A 25,358-nucleotide genomic window follows, 5' to 3' on the forward strand; every position below is an offset into this window, starting at 1 on the left:
ACAGCAGGGAACCTCCAACTCGCTGCACTCGCTGGACAGTGTGTCTAAGATGTTCTGCCTGACTGGGTTGCTTCCAAACACGTCTCCGCCGATTGTCTGGTTGAAGGCATATGCGACACTCATCGGTGAAGACAACGTTATGCCAATTCTGAGCGGTCCATTCGGCATGATGTTGGGCCCATCTGTTCCGCGCTGCGTTGTGTCGTGGTTGCAATGATGGACCTCGCCATGGATGTCGGGAGTGAAGCTGCGCTTCATGCTGTCTATTGTGCACAGTTTGAGTCGTAACACGACGTCCTGTGGTAGCTGTCATCCACTCCAGTAGTAGCCCTTGGGCGGCCTGTATCTCCTCCTTGTCCAAACAACATCGCTTTGGTTCGCCAGGGCATTTCCCTTCTTGAGAGCCCTTCCTGGCACAAAGTGGCAATTCGGACGCGATCGAACCACGATATTGACCGTCTAGGCATAGTTGAACTACAGACAACACTATCCGTGTACCTCCTTCCTGGTGCAATGACTGGAACTGATCGGCTATCGGACCCCCTCCGTCTCATAAGCGCTGCTCATGCATGGCTGTTTAAATCTTTGGTCAGGTTTAGTGACATCTATGAACAGTCAAGAAGACTGTGTCTGTGATACAGTATCCAAAATCAACGTATATGTTTAGGAGTTCCTGAACCGGGTGATGCTAAACTTTTTTCGATTTGTGTATTTGCAGCGAAGTAGCTGCGGGGGATGAAAGTAGACGTGGAAGGCTCGACGCTGTGACTACATGGAGCTAATTCTTTTTGAACAGAGCCGTGCATAGCCCAAGTATCTAAAATATGAATAACTATAGATAAGGATACAACTGATTTGCTTGTATGGGATACCGTTAAGAAGAGCAGCTACACTAGCAGTAACCGTAAAGCACTGTCGCATCCTCTGGACATGCATGCATATCCGAAGGAACATTGCATCGTAGTTCAGAATAACACAGGCAGTGCAATATCGTTCTCAACACTCTCACGGTTGTGACTTTGGATGCTTTAGCTTCGCTTCCGAAAGGAAAAGTTGCTATGCCAATATAGCAGTTTTTGTACTCTATCCGAATGTGGTCAGTGTGTGTAAAGTGATGAACAGGCCATTCGTTTACATGGTTTTCTGTGGGTTCTTCTCAGCGAAATGTCACAGTACGCTGGGGGGGGGGGGGGGGGGGTAGAAGGGCACGAATGTTGGTTAGGGGATTTCCAGTTTCCGCATTAATTTTCCGCTCTCTGCCCGGAGGGGTAGAGTGGGCTCCCTAAACTCCGGCCCACTATGGATCCAAGGTCCATTTAGCCAGTTACCAGGTGAAGTAGTAATGGAACAGTCGCATTCTCAATTGGAAATAAATGGGAGAGAACTAGAATTTCCAGTAAACCAAGAGAATCCTTCAAAAACTCCTGTGTAGGAACTGTTCTTCATTTTCTTATGGAACAATGCTGTTTATCGGCTCAGACAAAAACTAAACATCTCTATGCTTTTGAGTCCCTCTAGGCAGAGCTGGCTATTCGATTAATGACCTGTTACAGATTCAGGGACTGTTCAGCCAAATACTAGGCTCTCGGGCAACGAGACAGAAGACAACCTAATTGGGAATATTACCAATGCACGTCTGCTCTAAACTTTGGTCATAACGGGGAATGTTTCTCATTCCTACGACAATATATCTTTGACAAAATATAGAAAGCGTAGTACATCGGAAAATATATTTGCTAATGCGTGTAACAGAGTGAAGTCAGTGAGAGGTTGAACATGGAGAGTATACTTTTGCTGGTCTGATTGGACTAGTGTCTGGTGGTTGTTTTACAGGGTTCGCCGGTTGTTGCACTTTGGAGGTGGGGCTTGCGGAACTTTGAGATCCTTGTCACCTTTCCAGGCGTCTTTCTTTTATTTTGCTTCCCGACTCATGCTTTCTAAAAACCTTCTTTGTTTTGTTTTCATAGCTTTCATTCCCTAAACCTCAGAATTGAGCGAGCAATCGTAGAACAAACTTTGTGCTTCTCAGCCAGATATCACAGTAGGCTCGGAATGGGGCAAAGCGTCTCCTAACTTTTAATCGTCAGGAGAGGATTTCCAGTTCGAGCTTCCACCTGCCGCCGGAGGGAAACATCCCGTAAACGTAGATCGGGACTGGTGGACTGGACCTACATTTAATTTATTGTTGGGAAAACGTTATCATTAGAAGGTGCTGGACAGTTTTCATGAATAACAGAATTGTCTCTTACGATACACAACTCTACTTATTATTAAATTACGACTACCGATTTCGGTGAAATGCGGACCATCTTCGGATCATAAAAGTTATTCAACTGTGTATTTCAATAATGCACTATTTAATCACTACTGACATCTTCTGCTTAAGTATACCATGTGTTACAGCAGTGACATGTACTCTGTATTGAAATGTAAACGTTAATGTTTGACATCGTAGAATACACTACTGAATACGTTTTCTGCGGCCCGAAAGTGGTCAGAAGTTGACCGAAATCGACCGTATAAAAAATCTGTGCATCATTTGAAGCAATTCCTGACACACGAAGATGTGTGTGTGTGTGTGCATGTGCACGAGGTTTGTGAGTCTGCAGCCATGGTAACTTATCCACTTCTTGCAACCATCTGACAAACTTGACGAGTAACATGTGAAGAGATTGGTTGCTGCAGCACTTGTCTGTATTTGCGGGCGAGAAGGTCGCCGCTTATCTACTTAAAAGGGATGGACTCAGATGATGCGAACAGATGAGACCAATGCGGGCCTCGTGGTGGAGCCCAAGTGGATGATGGCGCGCCGCGACTTGATCTACGGCGCCAGCCACCCACGCTAAGACTCGGGCGCAAATTTGAAGGCTGTGCCGTGAGAACGGACGCAGCGGATGTGGCTTGCAAATGTAGTTGTGCTGTGCAACGACCACACAGCCGTAGAAGGACAGACGGACGCCTCCTCTCAGTGGGTTATCAGAAAACATAGATATTGTAGTTATTAAAACAGTAAATGTGATGTTACCGGTGGAGATAGTCTAATCAACAATCGAATAATTTAAGAATATCTTAAGCAAAATACACATGCAGAATGTTTTAGTGTTATACGGACATGATGAATGTGAGAACTTTAAAAATAGCTAGCAGTGAGTAGTTCGCCGATTTTAACCCGCCCATACGACATTCCTGCAGCCCGGCACTCCTAAGAGACAAATACTACGGAGGGCTTTAGAATTTAATCCATGACATTGGTGCAAAGCCTGATGACCGGAAATTTTATGTCTCCACGTTGCCTCCCCTTTCAGGCCAGGCATTGGGGGTGAAAATTTCTCCCACCACCAGGCATTTGTAACTTCGGCTACACAGGCGGTTGATTCCATAGAAGAAAGTGCTGCGCAAATTCCTTTTATTGTATCCTCCGAATCAGGTAGTAAGGAAATTGCTTTTTTCCCCTACCTACTTCAGTTTACAACTGGGGTATTAAGTTTTTAATCTTTATTTCGGATTTCATGTTAAGCGATTTCCCAATGCAACTAACATTTCTTCTAGCTATACCTAATTCTTAATCAGTAATGATAAGACGTACCATTGACTTTCATTACTATTACTACCGTAAGTTCTAATTCTTACATACCAAGTTACTACCTCTAGTGCTCTTATAATGTTCTAGTATTGCCATAAGTATAGGCAGCAAAAAATAACCAAATCTATCTCTGCGATTACAATTACGATATTTGGGTTGGCTACGTGCTCACAGACGCTACACCGTTAAGCTTTATAGCATTATTGAACAATGTGTTGCTTTTGTCTATCGTACTCTGCTTTTGTTTTCTGTCGTCTGCGTACCTGTTGAACTGGAAGGTATGCGTTTGACCATTTACAGATTACAACTTGTTCATCGAAATATCCCGTAACATACCTGCTGCATCAGTGCATTCGGATCACGAGGGGATAAAGAACATGTTTCTTTGCTTTTCCGTGTGGAACTGTTTATCTATGCTGCGTTACCTTAATTCACCACATCTTCCCACAGTGTAGTGTAGGGACTTGTACTGTATTGTACTGTATGTTAACTGGGGGCCTAGAAACGACGGAGAGGCTCCGTCCCGGCCGCAGCCACAGTGCTCCACAGCCCCACGACGACTACCACAGTCCACTTCACCCCTCCGCCGCCCCACACTGAACCACTCTTTCAGGGTTATTGTGCGGTTCGGCCTCCGGTGCACCCCCCCCCCCCCCCCCCCCCAGGGAACCTCTCACACCAGACGCGGGTAATCCCTATGTAGTGGTGGAGTACACATACGTGGAGAATTTGTTTGCACAGCAATCGCTGACATAATGTAGCTGAGGCAGAATAAGGGGAGCCAGCTCGCATTCCCCGAGGCAGATGGAAAACCACCTACAAAACCATCCACAGACTGGCCGGCTCACCGGACCTCGAGACCAGTCTGCTGGGCGGAATCTTGCCGGGGACCAGGCGCTCCTTCCCAATCCGGAAGGCACTTAGGATCTTTGAAATATCATACAATCATCTCGGTTTTGGTCCGTAACTATTTCTATTAGGAAACATTTCCTGCCATAGTATCTAACATTCTTTTATAGTTGACCTAACAGTCTCAGTCTGAACGGCTAAATTAATCGAACAGTGTCTTCTTTTGTGAAGACATTATTTACACTTTCATTTAAGCACCATTCTTCTTTTTCATTAAAAGGGCTATATGCACTCAGACAAAAAAGAAGGACACACCACCAAGGAATTATCCTAATAGGATGGAAATCGGTAGATGTCATGTACATGTACAGAAAGACAAATGTTTACAGTCACATAAAAGTTGGATTATTTATTCAAGAGAAAGAGCTTCACAAACTGTGTAAGTCAATAAGGCATTGGTCCACCTCTGGTCCTTATGCGAGCAGTTATTCGGCTTGGCATTGATTAATGGAATTACTGGACGTCGTCCTGAGGGATATCGTGGCAAATTTTGTAAAATTAGCGAATTTTGTATGGGCAAAATCCCGGGCTGGTTGGATGGCCCTGCCCGTTATGCTCCAGAATTTCTCAGTTGGGGAGAGATCCGGCGACATCGCTGGCCAGGATAGGTTTTCGAAAACACGACGACGAACAGTAGCGACTCTCGCCGTAAGCAGGCGGCCATTACTTTGCTGGAATGTAAGCCCAGGCTGGCGTCCCATGAAGGTCAACAAAATGGGGCGTAGAATATCGTCGACGTACCGTTGTGCTGTAAGAATGCCGCGGATGAAGAGGTCCTGCTATGAAATGATGTGGGCTCCCAGACCAACACTCTTGGTTGTCGGGTCATATGTCGGACGACAATCAAGTTGGCAACCCACCTCTGTCCAGGGCATCTCCACACATGTCTTCGCTGGTGATCGAGGCTCAGTCCGAAGCGTTACTCGTCAGTGATGGCAAATCTATCCACTCGATGAGACTCCAAGCGGAAGTGTCCGACACCACGGCAAATGAGCTCTGTTGTACAGAAGTCGATGGTAGTCGGCACAAGGGGCGCCGTGGTCTCAGCCCCCTTTGTGTGAGCCACATCTTAATGGTTCCTGTGGTCACTGGAGCACCAGTTGCACGTTGGATCGATGAATCCGGGGTTCTGTGTGCCTCTGTGACGATTACTCGCTTCTCTCTCTCTGTCGTCTCTCTGGGTGAACCACTGTGTTCGGCCGTTGTTCATCTATTCCTGTCAACACCATCAAATGGTTGTACGCTCCTATTCAATGGTTCACCCATTCCTGGTACATTGTCAGATAGTGGCATCGCTCCTATTCAAATGTCGAGCAGTTCGCCGATTACTCTAACCGGCTCCTTTCAGCCCAGCTACGTGTTCCCTCTCAAATACTTACATCTGCCTATATTGATCAAGCAGCTGTGTGTGAGGCATAGTTACTGTCCATCTAAGTAAACGGAATGAAATTCACAATACTTTATGCACTTTTATTAACATGTCGCTCATTTACTATCCTCGCCAGCTGCGCCGTGAAATTGCGCTGCAGCGTCGCTCATTCGTCCGTCGACCGCCAAAGTTTATAGTTTTGCATTTTCCGTTGAATATCAATTTGTGTCCAATTTACATAATTCCTTCGTTTTATCTTAGAGTGAGTTTTCCTTATTAGTTTGCTTTAGAAAAAACGAAAATTGCTTTCATTGGCATTTGTTAGAGTTCAGAGTTCTGACCTATAAGTGACAATAGCCACTATTTAGTGTCCTATTAATACTTATTTTGCTTTATAAAGTTGAAAATTTGTAGAGAATATTATGTTTCCATCTTAAATTCTTTCCTTCATTATTTTTATTACTAGTGACTTAGACTTTAAATGTATTCACGTGCACAAACGCTTTATTATCAGTATCTTACCTATATTTCTCTTCTCTGGGGTTGATGCTACAATCATGAAAAATAAACTCATAGATCTTCATCATATATATCTTCTTAAAATGTTACTCTGGTTGTACACTATATATTTTCATAATCATAGTATCCTGCAACAATGGACAGATTATACTGGACAACAATTTCTATCTCTTTTATAGCCTCATGCTACAGTGCAGCACTGTAGTCGTGGATAGGGACGATAATAGAGATGTTTGACGTCATGATGTCACTCCTCCTCTCGTCGCAAAATGAGCCTGATGTTTTTAAGGATGGATCCTATACTGCTTAGTGTTTCCTCAACAAAACTCGAAGGCGCACAGTCATTGGAACCGTCACCCGGAGTTGGTTTGTTATGTTGCTGTTCAGTACGCTCTGGTAACTGCGGGTCTCCTGGTCTACAAACAGATTCGGGAAAAACCATCTCTGTGGCCAAAGCTCAATCTACTGTCGTCACGAAACAGCTCTCCAGCGTGGGAGAATGCTGTGATGCGTGGGAGAATGCTGTGAGTGGCGTCCTTACTTGTAGTGCTCCTTGCCGCCTCTTGATGAGCGTAGCGATCAGCACGGAGGCACCATCAGCCGTAAATTCCACTGTTTGATACCGCTGTTCAGGCGTGGATTTTCAGTCGTTGCTGCCCTGAAAAAGGGATACGAGCATGTGTACTTTGCTTGGATGGGACCACCAGCATCATTATCGGTACGGAGCTGCCCCCTCATGTCCAACAATTTCGGCATTTCCCCTTGCTCAAATTCATGTTTGCATGAACTGCACCAGTCAATATCATCAGATTAAATTGATAATTTTTAATTGAGCAATTCTATCCTTTTCAACAAAACATCTCCTTGCAAGTCGTGTAGAATTATTTTTTAATTCCTTCACGTTCATCGAGTAACACGTTCGAGGCACACTAACTTTAGTCTTTTGTTAGAGGCCTGTCCTAGTGCCTTTTATAAACATAACTACATAGTAATACTAGATTTCTCAGAAGTATATATAGGATGTTTGACAATTCCTGCTACAGTCTTCTGGGGGTTGTGTATGGGATTTAGTAGATGAAGTATTGACAAGGAACCCATGTCCGGGAATGTATCGTTTGTATGTAAATTAACTTTGAAATTCGTATTACTTCGAAATATCCCCCTTCACGGTACGCAACGGAGACAATGACCTCTGATCTGTGTGCTGCAAGAACACATGGCAGAGGCAATATTCCGAGTCAATCGCCGTAGTAGAGAATGTACCAGTTCCTCCCAGCCGTTGTTGCCCTCGGGGGGGGGAGATGGTATGCGATGCTATAACTACAAGGGCAGACGACAGCGCCTTCTTCTCAATTCGTGTGCCTACCATGATGCGGGTGATTTGAAAAAGATCCGACCTTCAAACTTATTTTATACCCAAACGGTACGTTGCTGGACATGGATCCCTTATCAAAATTTTATCTACGACGTCGCCCCTTCAACGCCTTCAAGTTTATAACATGAATAGACACACATCACAAAATAGGAAACAGTTTACACCGCTGACTTACATAGCAGTGAACATGTGCAGAAGTCACGTTGTACATAAGATTCACATACTGTATTATTACCGATATTTGTACCAATTGCTACTACTTCGAAATTCGTCAGCGAGGTAGAAAGAGTTAGCTACCGATAAGGTTTTCAGGTTCCTGTTAACTTATACTCTATTAGTAGCTTAACTATTTACGTTCGCTGGCTAGTTATTGAAGAACGTTCTCGAATTCCTACCCCAAGTAGTCCATGTTTCACGTATTAGAAATCGCATATTGTAGCTACATTTGATGAATTATGATAAAATATGACCATGTACGGCATCTGGAAGCAGAGCATGCAAGAGGGGCGTTCACAAAGTAATGCAACACTTTTTTGGTTTTATTTAGGGTTCCAATACACCGTATTATTCCCCTCTCTTTTCACTACAAAACCCTATTTTTCAACATAATTTCCGTTAAGGGCGATGGCCTTACGCCACCTTACTGGGAGGGCCTGTAGTCCCGCATAGGACCACTCTTCCGGAGCCAACATCTTGCTGCATCAGTAACTCCACTTCCCTCCCAATCATCCTCGTACTGCTTCCCGCGGAGTGCATCCTTCATTGGGCCAAACAGAGGGAAGTCTTCAGTTCGAAGGCGAGCAACCCACCGGGCACACACGTTTGAGTAGCCCAAATTGTGGACGAGTGTGCCATCAGTACCAACAGAGACGTCCAATAGAGCAACGACTTGTACGATTGTGATCCGTTCATCACCTGGAATGTGAGTATCCCCACTTTCCAACACTGTACGAATCACAGATGTGTGCGGTCGGCCGGCGCAAGGGAGATCGGACAGGATTGCGCGACCTTGTTACGACCATGGCAGACGCCTTGTGCAACCACCCACTGTGATTTGTTCACTGTCAGATCTCCGTAGACATTCTGCAAGCGCCTATGAATATCTGCGATACTCTGGTTTTCCTCCAAAAGAAACTCAATTACAGCACTCTGCTTGGAAGGCACCTTCTTTAAAACCGCCGTTTTTAAGTCTAGGTATAGCACCGCCACCTATCGGAACTTCATGAAACGATAGGGACTGAAGCGAGAATATTCCACGACGTCCCACAGCAAATACCACAGCTCTTAAACCGAAAATGCCCAAGAAAAAAAATGTGTTGCATTACTTATTGAGCACCCCACGTATTATTTGTATCAGCTACGTCTGGCAGTAGGCACAATGCACATACAAACATTCTTAGGCGTTAAGTCCCTAAGGAATGAAAGAGGAAGCCGCCTGATAGAATTTTGCACACAGCACAACTTAATCATAGCTAACACTTGGTTCAAGAATCATAAAAGAAGGCTGTATACATGGAAGAAGCCTGGAGATACTAAAAGGTATCAGATAGATTATATAATGGTAAGACAGAGATTTAGGAACCACGTTTTAAATTGTAAGACATTTCCAGGGGCTGATGTGGACTCTGACCACAATCTATTGGTTATGAACTGTAGATTAAATAGAAAGGAACTGCAAAAAGTGGGAATTTAAGGAGATGGGACCTGGATAAACTGACTAAACCAGAGGATGTACAGAGTTTCACGAAGAGCATAAGGGAAGAATTTACAGGAATGGGGGAAAGAAATACAGTAGAAGAACAATGGGTAGCTTTGAGGGATGAAGTAGTGAAGGCAGCAGAGGATCAAGTAGGTAAAAAGACGAGGGCTAGTAGAAATCCTTGGGTAACAGAAGAAATATTGACTTTAATTGATGAGAGGAGAAAATATAAAAATGCAATAAATGAAGCAGGGAGAAAGGAATACAAACATCTCAAAAATGAGATCGACAGGAATTGCAAAACGGCTAAGCAAGGATGGCTAGAGGACAAATGCAAGGATGTAGAGGCTTATCTCACTAAGGGTAAGATAGATACTGGCTACAAGAAAATTAAAGAGCCCTTCGGAGAGAAGAGAACCAATTGTATGAATATCAAGAGCTAAGATGGAAACACAGTTTTAAGCAAAGAAGGGAAAGCAGAAAGGTGGAAGGAGTATATAGAGGGTCTATACAAGGGCGATGTACTTGAGGACAATATTATGGAAATGGAAGAGGATGTAAATGGAGATGAAATGGGAGATATGATACTGCGTGAAGAGTCTGACAGAGCACGAGTCGAACGAGGCCTCGGGAGTAGACAACATTCCATTGGAACTACTGACGGCCTTGGGGGAGCCAGTCCTGACAAAACTCTACCATCTGGTAAGCAAGATGTATGAGACAGGCGAAATACCCTCAGACTTTAAGAAGATAATAATAATTCCCGTCCCAAAGAAAGCAGATGTTGACAGACTTGAAAATTACCGAACTATCAGTTTAATAAGTCACGGCTGCAAAATACTAACTCCAATTCTTTACAGACGAATGGGAAAACTAGTAGAAGCCGACCTCGAGGAAGATCTGTTTGGATTCCGTACAGATATTGGAAAACGTGAGGCAATACTGACCCTACGACTTATCTTAGAAGTTAGATTAAGGAAAGGCAAACCTACGTTTCTAACATTTGTAGACTTAGAGAAAGCTTTTGACAATGTTGACTGGAATACTATCTTTCAGATTCTGATGGTGGCAGGGGTAAAATACAGGGAGCGAAAGGCTATTTACAATTTGTTCAGAAACCAGATGGCAGTTACAAGAGTTGAGGGACATGAAAGGAAAGCAGTGGTTGGGAAGGGAGTGAGACAGGGTTTTAGCCTTTCCCCGATGTTATTCAATCTGCATATTGACCAAGCAGTGAAGGAAACAAAAGAAAAATTCGGAGTAGGTATTAAAATCCATGGAGAAGAAATAAAAACTTTGAGGTTTGCCGATGACGTTGTAATTCTGTCAGAGACAGCAAAGGACGTGGAAGAGCAGTTGAACGGAATGGATAATGTCTTGAAAGGAGGATATAAGATGAACATCAACAAAAGCAAAACGAGGATAATGGAATGTAGTCGAATTAAGTCGGGTGACGCTGAGGGAATTAGATTAGGAAATGAGACACTTAAAGTACTAAAGGAGTTTGCTATTTGGGGAGCAAAATAACTGATGATGGTCGAAGTAGAGAGGATATAAAATGTAGACTGGCGATGGCAAGGAAAGCGTTTCTGAAGAATAGGAATTTGTTAACATCGAGTATAGATTTAACTGTCAGGAAGTCGTTTCAGAAAGTATTTGTATGGCGTGTAGCCATGTATAGAAGTGAAACATGGACGATAAATAGTTTGGACAAGAAGAGAATAGAAGCTTTCGAAATGCGGTGCTACAGAAGAATGCTGAAAATTAGATGGGTAGATCACATAACTAATGAGGAGGTATTGATTAGAATTGGGGAGAAGAGGAGTTTGTGGCACAACTTGACTAGAAGAAGGGATCGGTTGATAGGAAATGTTCTGAGGCATCAAGGGATCACAAATTTAGCATTGGAGGGCAGCGTGGAGGGTAAAAATCATAGAGGGAGACCAAGAGTTGAATACACTAAGAAGATTCAGAAGGATGTAGGTTGCAGTAGGTACTGTGAGATGAAGAAGCTTGCACAGGATAGAGTAGCATAGAGAGCTGCATCAAACCAGTCTCAGGACTGAAGACCACAACAGCAACAAGAAGTCCCTGCTGTGTATCTGGTAGGTAACATTTGGGTTCCATAAGAACCTGTTTGCGGTCTTTCGGACGCGACAGCAGGTCGGTGAACCTGACGCTCCGCCGTCGATTATCACCGCGAGTGCACGGCACCGGTAGCAGCGATATGATTCATTTGGTAGGGGGTAGAGGAGATTGTGGCGGCAGATTGGCGCGGCGAGTGTGTCCGAGTTCCCGGGGCGTAATGTATGATCGACCGTCCCCGCGGGCGCACTGGCCTGCCTGCCTGCCTGCCTGCCCTCATCTTCCCCACCTTCCACCACCACACCACTTTTTTCGTGCCGCCCATGCGGCCGCGATGGCTCAAGGCCGTCTGCAGTGTGTGTGACATATGAGGCCGTGAGCGCGCCAGGAGCCGCCGGATTAGTAATGCGAGCACAACCGCGCGTCCACACCGCTGAAAGTTCAATTTATATTTCGGATCCCTTTTTACGGTGACATTATCTAAATGAATTCTGTCGGATCTATCTGATTTGCAGACTGTTCTGCATGTACACCAGTGTGTGTGTGTGTGTGTGTGTGTGTGTGTGTGTATGTGAGGTCACGACGATGCATGCTGATTCTGTCTAATCGTTGCTTTCCTTTTTTACGGTTACCTCCTGATAGATTTTCGGTCGGTATCGCACCGCTCACGAGCCACAAACGACTAACAGTAACTACCTGACGATTAAAACGAAGACCTAAATTCTACTTAACCGATGGGAAAAGTTCAAATACCTCCCCTAAACCTCCCAGAGTATTAAAAAAAAAATTAAACTTTGTGGTTAGATGCAACTTCGAAAACTATTGATGCTGCTGTAAATCGCGCACAGTAACGATTGTCGTCATTCGATTAGAAAATGTTAATACGTATTAATCCAGACCACAATCTTAACATGCATACACAACAAAAAAACACACACACACAAAGGAATAAACATGTTTGGGTAAAGCATGTGCACCCCAACAATAAAACGAAAATAGACACACTCTTTCGGAGTTGCTGCTTGTTACCAGCAAATATCCAATAAATTTATGGAACTATTAATCCTGTCCCACACGTTTCCAATTGGTACTACCTACAGATTATTCCCAGTTAGAAACAACCTTGATCTTATCGGTTAGTGAAAATAAGATTAAAAAAAGGTTATTACGGAGTCACAATATTGTAAGCGGAAGGTCTTTACAGGGTGTTCGGAAATTCCTGTTACATAGCTCTAAGTCTTGTAGAGGAAGCCATGTCCGAAAAGGTACCTTTCCGTTCTACGACGGTTTCAGTTCAGGTCTGTAACGCGTCCACGTCTGCTTAGGAAAAGAGAAAAGCCTCAGAGTTGGTTGGTTCGAATGGCTCTGAGCACTATGGGGCTTAACATCTATGGTCATCAGTCCCCTAGAACTTAGAACTACTTAAACCTAACTAACCTAAGGACATCACACAACACCCAGTCATCACGAGGCAGAGAAAATCCCTGACCCCGCCGGGAATCGAACCCGGGAACCCGGGCGTGGAAAGCGAGAACCCTACCGCACGACCACGAGCTTCGGACTCAGAGTTGGTTGTCCTGGTATGCAATAGGGTGTACCGGATGACGTGTACTACGTCAGACGGTTACCTGATGTCACTTAACGTCTGCCTTGCTGCGAGACCTGTTCAATGCCTGTTCGTCTCCGATACAGTAAACATGGTTCGGTACACGTTTTTGGAATAGACAGACACGTTCCTTGCGTATGGCGAAGCACGAGGTAACAGCCGAGCTGCTAATCGGCTGTATTACGAACGTTTTACGCAATGTAGCACATCGTCACAAAAACGTTTTGTCCTAGTTACGCAGTGGCTCCGAGAAACAGGTCTCTTCACCGTAAGGAGGCAGGAGTGTGATGCTCTACGGCAGCGCCGCACTCTCGAATTTGATGAAGACGTTCTGCATCGCGATTAATATAAGCCTCCTACGAGTACTCCAACAATTGAGTGTGCAGTAAATGTTAGTCACATTATCGTCGGGGACATTCTGCATGAGCAGCAATTACATAAATACCATTTGCAAAGGGTACACGCTAGAGGTCCAGCAGATTTTCCACAACGCGTTGCTCACTCCTCGTGGTTCCTGCATCGCTGCATCGACGCACCCCTGTTTCCAGATCGAGACTGTCCACAGATGAATGTAGTTTCACTAGGGACTGTATTCTGAGTTCGCGAAACAGCCGCGTCTCGCCGACGAAAATCCACGAACCCCGGATGTCCAGCGATTTCAGCACCGGTATTGTATTACTTGTGAGCCGATATTCTGGACGGTCATGTGAATGGTCCCTGCCTCACTCCATTCAAACTAACTGGTCCTGCATAACTGTTCTTTCTACAAAACGTATTGGACCCGTTATTGGAAGCTGTGCCACTGAATGTCTGTTAAGAGACGTGGTTTTAGCATGATGGTGCACCACCTCACTTCTCATGTGCTGATCGGAGACTTCTCAACAGACGATATAGTGAAAGATGGATCAATCGAGTTGGTTCAGCCGTATGGCCGCCGCGATCGCAAGATTTAACTTCTAGGGGTCGTATGCATTCATTTCCGAGACTTTTGTAGAGACACAGGAAGATCTGCTGCCACGGGTTCTGGAGTTCTGGCCGCTGCACTAGAAATTGAAGAGACACCAGATGGGAGTATGTACCATAACATGCTTCGTAGGTACAATGTCTATAGTAACGTTGATGGTCACCACGTCGAGATACTGTTGTAACGCATCAGTACAGTTCTGTACGTACGATTTGCTTCGTTCTTCTTTGTTTTGGAATAATGTAAACATATAATGCTTAATTATTAACAGAAATAATGTGCCTAAGTGATAAATGGATCTTTCGACATGTTTCCTTTCGAATTGTTACCTAACGATTGTACTGCGTCAAGCCTAATTCAATTTTTAAAGCAAAAGTATATGAATCAAACATCTGAACTGAAACCGTCGTAGAGCGTAAAAGGTATGTTTCTGTACATGAGTTCCTATTCAAAATGTTATGCACTCACTTCCGTCTACAAGTCATAGAAGTTTGTAACGGGAATCTCCAAACACCATGTATAATCGATACGGTCTGGGGGAGGTAATACCCCTCAGGGGCTCAGCATTCATTTACTGAGTACAACCTTGACGACCCTGGGGTTCCTCAGCTGGACTGGTAAGCGTCGCCAGTCCCCTGTTACTGTAAGCTCTGGCCATGCTTGAACGACCACTGTGGAATGTTGTGTGTCACAGGGAATGGGGATCTTGGCTTGACCGCCCAGATCTCGAGGACGGAGTAAATCTCTATAAAAATCCCCTCAATCTCAAGATGTGCTGCTCACTAATGACATGCATGGCTGCTGAGGTGCAATAGTCCTTAACGGGCAACCTCTGGGGAACCTGTCGCTCCTCAGTTGTATAAGGCTTACCTAGGCATGCGGGGCTCTGTCGAGGTGGACTTTTATTTCCCTAGCTGCTCGTGGGACCAGCATGGACCCTTCGAAATCTTCTCTTCCTCCTCCAAGCAGAAAGGGTGGGCTGCTGGTAGGTATCAACACCCAGTCAAACAAGAGGGCTCATCTAGCCAGTCCTACAGACTTGGGATTTACGCAGACTCTGCCAGTATTGAGTAACAGAATGGATGCTGGTGGCCACAATGTGTTTCTTATAATTAAACAGGAAGAAGGGAGCTTGAAGAAAGTTTCACCTTTTTGGATACAAAAAGGGTTAGAGGAAATCGCTGGAAGTTTGAAATCTGTCAAGCACTTGTGAAATGAGACCTTGTTGGTAGAAACATTCAATTCCCAACAAGGGATGAACACCCAGAAAGCTCAGTGCCTCGGGGAGTATGCAATAGAAAGTAAATTCCACAACAACTGGAGGGATCTGGCTGACATTCCCCGAGAATGAAGCTGACTGGTCCCAGGAAGGCATCGTTGATGTACAGAAATAATGAAAAGGGTGGATGGTGATCTCGTGAAATTGGACTCATTTCTGCTGATTTTCTGCAGCACAAAACTTCCAGAGTATGTTAAGGATTGTTTCCTCCACCTCAGCATGCGATCTTACTTTCCTAACCCGATGCACTATTTTACATGCCACTACTTTCGACACACCACCTCGGATTGCAAGGAAGCAGCCACTTGTGGTAAATGTGGTAAGGCCGCCCATGAAGGTGTGGGTTGTGCATCTCCTCCAAAGTATGTAAACTTCCCTGGCAATCAGCCTGCAGTGTCTTCCTTGAAGAAAGGAAGATGCAGAAAATCAAACGCCACCAATGTTTGCCACCTCCTTTGCATCCACTCTTAAACAACCAGTGCAGAAGACTGATTCTGCTAGCCAGACAGACGTTGCTAGTGTCAGCATTAGCACCTGCGTTTGCCAGTGAACTTGTGCCTCTGAAATTCAGACAAAGCTACTGCTAAAACATCAGACAAGTCTGTTGTCTCTGACATTGTGGAGCTCCCTGTACCTCCAAAGGTTCAGTCTGTTCCACCATCCAGTGGGAGCATTCACCACTGATGGAGTCTGGAAGTATAGAATCTGATGATGTCGACATCTTACTATCTGAAGTCTCTCTTGACTCTTTGCAGAACTAATGGAGCTCGATGTCAGACTGGGGCAATCATCTCGCCCCAAGACTGAGCCTCCACCAATTATGGGCTCCCAGCATAAAGACAAGGTGAAAGTGCAACCCCCATGGTAGATGGCTTCCATATTGCAGTGGAATAGTAATGGGTTTGGGACACATCTGGAGGAACTGAAACTGCTGGGAGAGGAATGCCCTCTGTGCTTGTGTTTTTGTACACATTTTAAAGCCCCTGACATCCCTGTGCTACGTGAGGTTTACCAAAAGGATGACTCATACCAACCAACTTCATTTCTCTCTTCCAGTCCCATTTTTTCCCATTCTCCACATATGGGTTGCAGAATGTTTTGGATGCTCCTGCATTTTTATAGGTGCGGTAGTGAACGTTATCTTTACGAAGATGCTCTTTGGGTGAGCCACCCTTTGATTCACAGCACTAATCTGAAAAGTACGATAAGTAATGACATTGCATGCTTTAAATCTCTCGAGTCCAACGAACTAGTCTAGTAGTTGCTAGTTACGACTCCATCTCCATATTCCGTTTTTTTTTTTTATAGTTTGGGCGCCTTGTACCGTAAACACACGGATACTTTTGTACCTTTACAACGAAGAGCTCATTGTCCACATAATTGGTGTTGCCAGGTCGAAAAATAGGTATTGGGTAGGCGTCAGCTGACGGATGGAAATGTTCTGCTTTGCCTAGCTCACTTTCGACATTGATACCGTCTTCTAGGCTGGTTCGGCCTGCGAAGAAAAAGATAGGACACAGACACAAGAATAGCGTTGTTTGGTATCTCTATATATCCTTAGGGTATATCTTCATGCTCCTTCTTATCCGTCGCTTTTATGTCATTAGCTTGGAACGAGCCTCAGTTACACGACCCCTGTTTACCGTTAAATGACTTAACAAAAGCCGGACAAGCCAGATTTGTATACAGGGTGTCCCAGAAATGTCGCGACAAACTTCGAGGTGTTGCAGACGGTGTTTTGAGGAACAACTCGATGATAGAAACTGATGTCCTGAAAGAACGACGCTAAAGAGCTTCGAAGTTACGGGCACCGGCGCCCGCCATTGGGCCACCCACTCGACAGCAAACGCCGCTACGTACAGTGACGGACTATAGGCGGAACATCTCGCTGCGTTTGTTATTCAGTGATCGCGACTGATTGCCGATATGGCCAGTGGAGAAGATGTAGCTAGCTGCTGCGTAGACAGATCTTGTCCGCTGTGACTGAGGTGCTCTGTTGCCACCGCGAATTACGGTTCCTCCGGGGATTCTCATTAGAGTTCCCGGAGTATCTCCGTAACACTTGCCTGTTGTACGAACTTACCGGTAACAAATCTAGCAGCCTGCCTTTGAACTGTTTCGATGTCCTTCTTCAATCCGACCTGATACGGGTCCCGAACACACGAGCAGTATTCAAGAATAAGTCGCACAAGCATCCTATATGCGGTCTTCTCTACGAATGAAACATACTTTCCTAAAATTCTCCCAGTAAACCAAAGTCGACCATTTACCTTCCCTGCCACAGTCCTCACACGCTCGTTCCATTTCATATTGTTTTGCAACGTTACGCCCAGATATCTAAACGACGTGACTGTGTCAAGCAGTACAGTACTAATGCTGTATCCGAACATTACAGGTTTATTTTTCCTACTAATAGTCATTAAATTACAGTTTTCCACAAACAGAGCTAGCTGCGATTCATCACACCAACTAGAAATTTTCTCAAAGTCATCTTGTATTTCCCTACAGTCACTCAACTTCGCCTCCTTACCATACACCCCAGCATCATCAGCGAACAATCACAGATTACTGTCCATCCCGTCTGCTAAATCATTCATGTATATAGAGAACAACAGCCGCGTGGGATTAGCCGAGCGGCCTTGGGCGCTTCAGTCATGGACTGTGCGGTTGGTCCCGGCGGAGGTTCGAGTCCTCCCTCGGGCATGGGTGTGTTTGTTTGTCCTTAGGATAATTTAGGTTAAGTAGTGTGTAAGCTTAGGGACTGTTGACCTTAGTAGTTAAGTCCCATAAGATTTCACACACATTTGAACATCTGAGAACAACAGCGGTCCTACCACACTTCCCTGGGACACTCCTGACGATGCCCTTATCTCTGATGAAAACTTGCCGTCCAGGACAACATACTGTGTGCTATTACTTAAGAAGTCCTCGAGCTACTCACATACGCCTATCTGTGAAGTTATTCCATATGTTCGTACCTTCGTTAACAGCCTGCAATGGCGCACCGTGTCAAAATCTAGAAATATGGAAACTCCCTGTTGACCTTCATCCATTTTTCGGAGTATATGTGAGGAAAGGGCAAGCTGAGTTACACACGAACGATGCTTTCTAATACCATGAATATTCGTAGACACAAGCTGACTCCAAAAAATTTACTGTATTCGAACTGAGAATATGTTGAAGGATTCTGCATCAAACCGATTTTGCGTGTCCGTTCTTTTACCCTTCTTATATACAGGAGTCGCCTGCGATTTTTCCCAGGCGCTTGGGGCTCCTAATAAGATAGAGATTCGCGATACATGCGAACTAGGTGGCCAGTGCCGTAGAGTACTCTTTGTAAAACCGAATTGAGATTCCCTCCGGACCTAGTGACTTATTTGCTCTCAAACCTCCCAGTTGTTTCTCTACTCCAGCAATGCTTATTACTGTTTCATCCATTGGGAGTCTGTCTGATGGTCAAACGACCATGTTCATACGACTCCCCTGCACGACCAATGTCTTGAGCACGAAATTCAAAACTTCGGCTTTCATTTTGCTGCATTTGGGCGGACACGACAGTAAAACGCCGAACATGTCTGGATAAAGCTCGACACGGGGCAACCGCATACATAATCAATGATACAGGTCAACACTGAAACGTTGTGATCACGAGAGAGCGACTAACTAAACACCGCGTGGAAAACTGCTCATATGACCATACGGGCAGCTGGCATTCCTGCAAAGAAATAGGCCGGGGTGCAATATGCTGCGTCCAGTCTGTGGAGCAGCGATGTGAATTCCAGCGCTGTGTGGTAGGGGTGGGAAAAACCGACTGGTTAAAACCGATATCGGTATTTTAGTTATGAATAACCGATATTTTTAAGTATTTGCTCTGATATAACCGATGTTTCTTATAAATTACAGTTTTTTCGTGGAAAATGCCTGTTTTGCGTGCTGCACATCGAAATTAAATTTCGAAAATGGCCACTACAAGAAACGTGATGTTTCTTATATTTTACTAATAACCGATTAATAAATTGTTTATCAACCACAGTAATAGTGCTAAAATTTTTCATTTTTAAATAAATCTTTCTTAAAAGAGGAGTATTGTGTATTGCGTATTGTAACGACGAGAGGCTTCGTCCCGTCGTAGCCCTCAGTGGTTCACAACCGCACAACAGACCACAGCAGTCCATCCACCTGTAATGTCTCTTGCAGCGGTCTCTCCGCGAAATTTTCAGAAATTTTATAAATTATATAACTCAGTACATATCTCGAAATATCTCTTCTTACCTTACCGATTCCTAAACTTTAATATACGATGATTATCAATGCAAAGTAGTTTCAAGCCCTATTATTCCTTGGAGCGTTCATTTACTCCATGGAATAGCTTCTCTGCTATCTGTTTTCTCTTATGAAAAGAATGAAGGAGTGCTTGCCGATTAGCCGTGAAAGAAGGAGGATGTATATGTATGTATTGTTGAGCTAGTCGCCGTCTTGATGAGATTCTGTATGAGAAGGAATTTAATACATGAACTAAACTAAAGTAAGTGTGTTCGCGTATTATTTAACTGATTATTATTGACAGTGCCTGCTTACTATGCTGTGTTGCACGAGATCAGTGGGGAACGTCTGATTTACACTGGACGAACCTGCCGTTTTGTATGCTCAAGATATCCAGTTACTTAAAAAAAATAGGCTAACACGGTCTTACCAGCAGATTCCGGTCTTCCCCATGTGATCACCGAAAGTTAATAATTATTACAAATGTTTTCAGGAGATCGACTGACAATTTTCGTCGCACCGAGACTTCGAAATTACTTCACTGCCTTATGGAATTTAAGTTAAGCTCAATTTAATCAGTATAGAACAGTATTGAACTGTGTGAATGTGATAAGCCTGCTTTATGAATGAAAATTCCCTTAATATACGCATGTTTTTTACTATCCTGATCAGTGAAGCTAAATCAGGCCGGTGTGAGAGAGGTTTTCAAATTTTAGATCCCACAAAAAAAGTATTAAACATCCCACCACCGTCCCACACCGAACCCAGGGTTATTGTGAGGTTCAGTCCCTAGTGGACCTCCCGCCCCCGGGAACGTCTCATACCAGACGAGTGTAACCCCAAATGTTTGCGTGGTAGAGTAATGGCAGTGTGTCCGTACATGGAGACAGTGTTTGCGGAGCAATCGGCGACAGATTGTAACAGGAGGAATAAAGAGAACCAGCCCGCATTCGCCGAGGCAGATGGAAAACCGCCTTAAAAACCATCCACAGGCTGTCCAGCACACCGGACCTCGACAACTATCCGCCGGGCGGTTTCGTGTCGGGGACCAGCACGCCTTCCCGCTCTGGAAGCAGCGCGTTAGACTGCGCGGCTGGTTTGAAATACTGCTTTATTATAGAAAATGGAAGAAGCAATCAGTGGTACTTTAATAATAGTACCGACAGAGACGTGTAACAAACACATAACATAAGAATTTTTACAGTATTGCTGAGACAATAATGTCCCTGTAGCGTGTTCGTGGGTTAAGGGATGCGTGTACGTGCGGTGAGCAAGCGTTACTCCAACTGGTCTGTACAGTAGTTCCTTGCTGTCGCCGCTGTATATCCGTTGAATGCCGAATGGCACCAACCCTAGACTGGAACTATTTTTATGAAGTGACCTAGCAATGAAGTGCAATGCTTCATGTGCCTTAAAAGATTAAGGATTTGTCTGCCATTTCTATGAAATAATAAAAGAGGAAGAAAATTATGGTAGCAGTAATAAATTATAAACGTTACAATTGATTCTTAGAATACAATAAAAAATAGCTGATCTGTTGCCTGCATGCTTACAACCCTTGAAGGCGACCAATTAGCACGAAAAATAGTTCTTCAATGTCACTGTTCACCCTTTAGCACTGACTATTCGTAATGACCAGTTGCATGGTATTCGATTAAAAAATGATTTTTGAGCAGAGTTTCAAAAAATACAGGTAGTCAATCACTTATCGCTTTTCGATAAAGTATCGGAAGGACTAAGTCGTCTTATTTTTCCTATTTTATTTAATACTTTGATTCTATGTAACTTGGAATTGAGTGAGTCAAAATTTTCAGTCTTTCTTCGGTTTCTATGTTTATTTCAGCAAATAGTAGGAATAAAAAACAGGAAATCGGTTGTTTCACAGAACGGTTATTTTGAGCTGTTTTAACAGTCAGGTTAAATTGGTGTGTGAAACAAGCGATACGACCGAAAACCGGTTGTTTCAGCGTTAATCGCCATCCATTCTGTGTGGCCACCATCCGTTAAAATGTTGCTGCCCAATTACTGCAGTGTTTTTTTCAGCTACCCACTGGAAAAGCCGCACATGTGCCCGTAGTGTCGTATTGTACACGCCTTGGTAGCATGACAGTTCTAGAACGTATTGTCAGCATACACTATACATATGACGTGTTTTATTAACGCTCCCACCGTTTAAGGCTGAGACGCGCACACAGCTGCCATCAGCTTCGCCCCCAGAGCCTCGCGCTCCGTTCTAGGAATTCTCTGCGGGAGAGGGCAGCTCATTTAGAACGGCGGACCAGAGACAGCTGCTGCTCTGTCTGCAGCGGCGACACGGCTCCTCCCGCCTGCTAACCGACTCCCCTGTCCTGTCAGCGGACAAAGACAACCAGCAGGCGGTCCGCAGATGGTGGCAGCAGGTGGCAACAACACATTTATGCCCTGTTTCGGCCGTTACATCTATTAAAGCAAGTCCTTCCTGTAAAGGGTGCCCCTTAAGCGAAACGATACTCTGAATGCTCCTTGGTAGACGTGGTATATTACGCGTAATGTTATTAATCACAAACTGTATGGTGCGTTTTTAGTGGAGTGAGGTGCGGGTTGGGAGTTGTGCAAGTACGGGGGCACTTTAACAGGTAATTTAGAAAATACAAAATTCTTCCTTATAACAGAACAGATAGCTGCGTGGAATTAGCCGAGCGGTCTAAGGCGCTGCAGTCATGGACTGTGCAGCTGATCCCGGCGGGGGTCCGAGTCCTCCCTCGGGCATGGGTGTATGTGTTTGTCCTTAGAATAATTTAGGATAAGTAGTGTGTAAGCTTAGGGACTGATGACCTTAGCAGTTAAGTCCCATAAGATTTCACACACATTTGAACATTTTTTTGAACAGAACACAAAGACTGAAATGGTGCAGCGAACAGGGAGCTGCGGCCGGTAAGGTTCTGGGAAGTAAAAGTGTACATTTGCACCAGACACCATATTTATTTGAAAACATCAGTCACAATTAATTACCATAAAAATTCAGGTATTTCTCAATGCTTCTTACTACGAAATGCTTGTTTATGACAACTGAGTGAATGACTTGCAGCTGAAAGAATTTAAGGAATATTGAAACACTGACACTGCTAGTTAGTAAGCTCTAATAATTTAGCAAAAACTTCTTTATTCAAATAGTATTTAATCAAATGAGTAACAATTTAAAAACATTGAGATCTTAATTGCAGGAGGTACATAAATGTGAAATTTAATTACTTGTTTTCTGCACCACCCTTGGTTTGACCAGTATCAGACAAACAATAATAAAACAGAAAAAGAAAATTGGCATTAGACATACTGACGAGAAGCAACATTACAGAATGCTTGAGAATTGGCTCAGATCAACCAGCAAGCCGTCATAGCCAAAGGCTATAAAGATAAGTCGGCGCAATATAACTTAAGAGTACAATTAAGAACATGGGTGACAGCTACAGCACGAACAATTGTGCTCACAATACCGAACTTCAAACAAAGGCCAAACTTCGCATTCAAGAATATCGTTTCAACAATCATAAATTCTGAGCAAATGCCCACGTTACGCACACACACACACACACACACACACACACACACACACACACACACAATTAAATCGCAACTATTGGACAAGAAAAATTTACACTGAAGAAAAATTTTCAATTTAAGCAATATTTAAACAAATGAACTACAGTTTACAAAAAAGGTATCATTGCTTTAGAGCCCTAAAGACTCAACTGGCTTATGCTTAACAAAACCATTTCATCTCACCCAGCACACAAATATATAGCCAACACAGATCAGTTGAATGGGCTCAGAAAAACAACATTAGCAAACTTGAGCTTATCCATGCACTACACATATGTGGCAGGCACCTGTAAAACAGATACCCTCCAAAAGGCAACTGCTGCATTTGCACGTCGGCGAAAGAACCCAGTAACGTCTCTACCGGTACACAACCCTTGGAAATGTGTAAGCTTAACTGATGAGCACAGCCACGTCACGTGACCAAGCAACATGCTCGCCAAACAAATCTATATGCGTCCGATGCTCCACTCTGTTCGTATACCCATGAACCAAGCACCAAATGCGAAACAAGTCCGTGTTGGCTCTCAGGCGTGTTTCTCAGACAAGTGAGCTTAGCAATCCAAGACACGATCGGAAGCATAGAGAAATGTTCGTCGGTTTTCAGCATCACGGAACGAGCACTGGCAGCTGTTCAGGAAATTCCCTTCTACAGTTAGTGACGAGACGGAACTGACTATGAGTCAACGCAGTTCGGTTTAAGTCACCACGGCCGTTCACGCGCACCCTCTCGCGAAACGACAGGAAGCAGGTTTCTTAGCGCCCGCCAAAGATGTAGCCTCGCTCTATCGATGAGGAGTCGATGGTGCGCACTATTCGAATACAATAACCGTCGTACAGATCTGAGTATGCAGCTCCGTATTGTGGCGTCCCCGCACTCCAACCGCATGCTGATATTATCGATGCCGTAGAGCTGCTACTGCCACAGCTCTCGCAGTGGATTCATTGCCCGGATATGCAGTAGTTGTTAAATCTTATCTCATCCGCATCGTACACACCACCAATTGCGAGGAAACGTAATTATCAGTCTTCTCATACGTTGTTGGCTCGTTGCTATGGAGTTGTTGAACCTGTATGAAGCCAGATCCACAGATACTCTTTGATCACGTCTGAGTGAACCTACGCCGTAATGTTAAAAAAATGTCCAAATGTTTTCTTTTCAATTAATGAAGTAGGTATTTTGATATTCAGATTAAATTGTCCCTGCTGAACAGTCGTTGGTAACTATCATTGATTAAATCACTTAACAATGTAGTCCACGCTTGATATTTCACTTGGAACGAACAGTTTATTGTTCCTTGGCCCCTAAATACTTTATAACTTTCGCACCACACGCACACGCAGTTAGTTGGTAAAGTGAGTTCTATTAAAATTAAGTTTCTTGACAATTACGACAACTTGACTCTTCAGCGTAATTGTATTATCTTCGTGAAGTCGTGTAATTGTGTCCTACTCGAGACTAATTGAGTGTAGTCCTTTGATATACTATCCACTCTTCTTTTAGTTCCAACTATTTGAAAGTCAAGTCCAAATTTCACTAGCTTCGTCAATAAAGTTCAATTAACCCGTAATGCACGGTTAAACGCGTCTATCAGTTCCTGTCTCTGCTTAGAAAATCAGTTTCCGAAGTTCGTGAATCGCGTCACGCAAGAAACACTTCTGAACGCAAAACAATCTCGTCGCGTTCCGCACTCTCAATAACTAAGACAAGAATTGTTCTTGCACGTCTTTACAGGACGAGAGCCAGCAAGCGACTTCTTCTGTGAAAGAGTATTGTAGGCGCATTGAATTTCTTCGTTGCGCTTACAACTCTCTTCCACATAAAAGTTATTTCTGACTAACATCACCTTGGACTTAGCTTTCAAGATATTAATTGCAATTATCACTTGGATATTTGTCCATTAATTTAACCTGAGGTTTCTTCCTCCTCTTTTCATAACAAAAACTCTCAGTGATGTATAATGTTGTTGTTATCAAAACTTCTTGGTGTTAGCTTATCGGCAAATATGTCGTATTTGCCAAGATAACTCTTCCCTACTTCATATTATGATAGTCTGTCTTAATCGACTTTAAGGGGGTCGTTGGTGTGTTATAGTATACTTTTTTGAAAGCATGGTCTAAACGAGACAGT

This window comes from Schistocerca piceifrons, chromosome 1 (assembly GCF_021461385.2).
Source record: "Schistocerca piceifrons isolate TAMUIC-IGC-003096 chromosome 1, iqSchPice1.1, whole genome shotgun sequence".
Lineage (NCBI taxonomy): Eukaryota > Metazoa > Arthropoda > Insecta > Orthoptera > Acrididae > Schistocerca > Schistocerca piceifrons.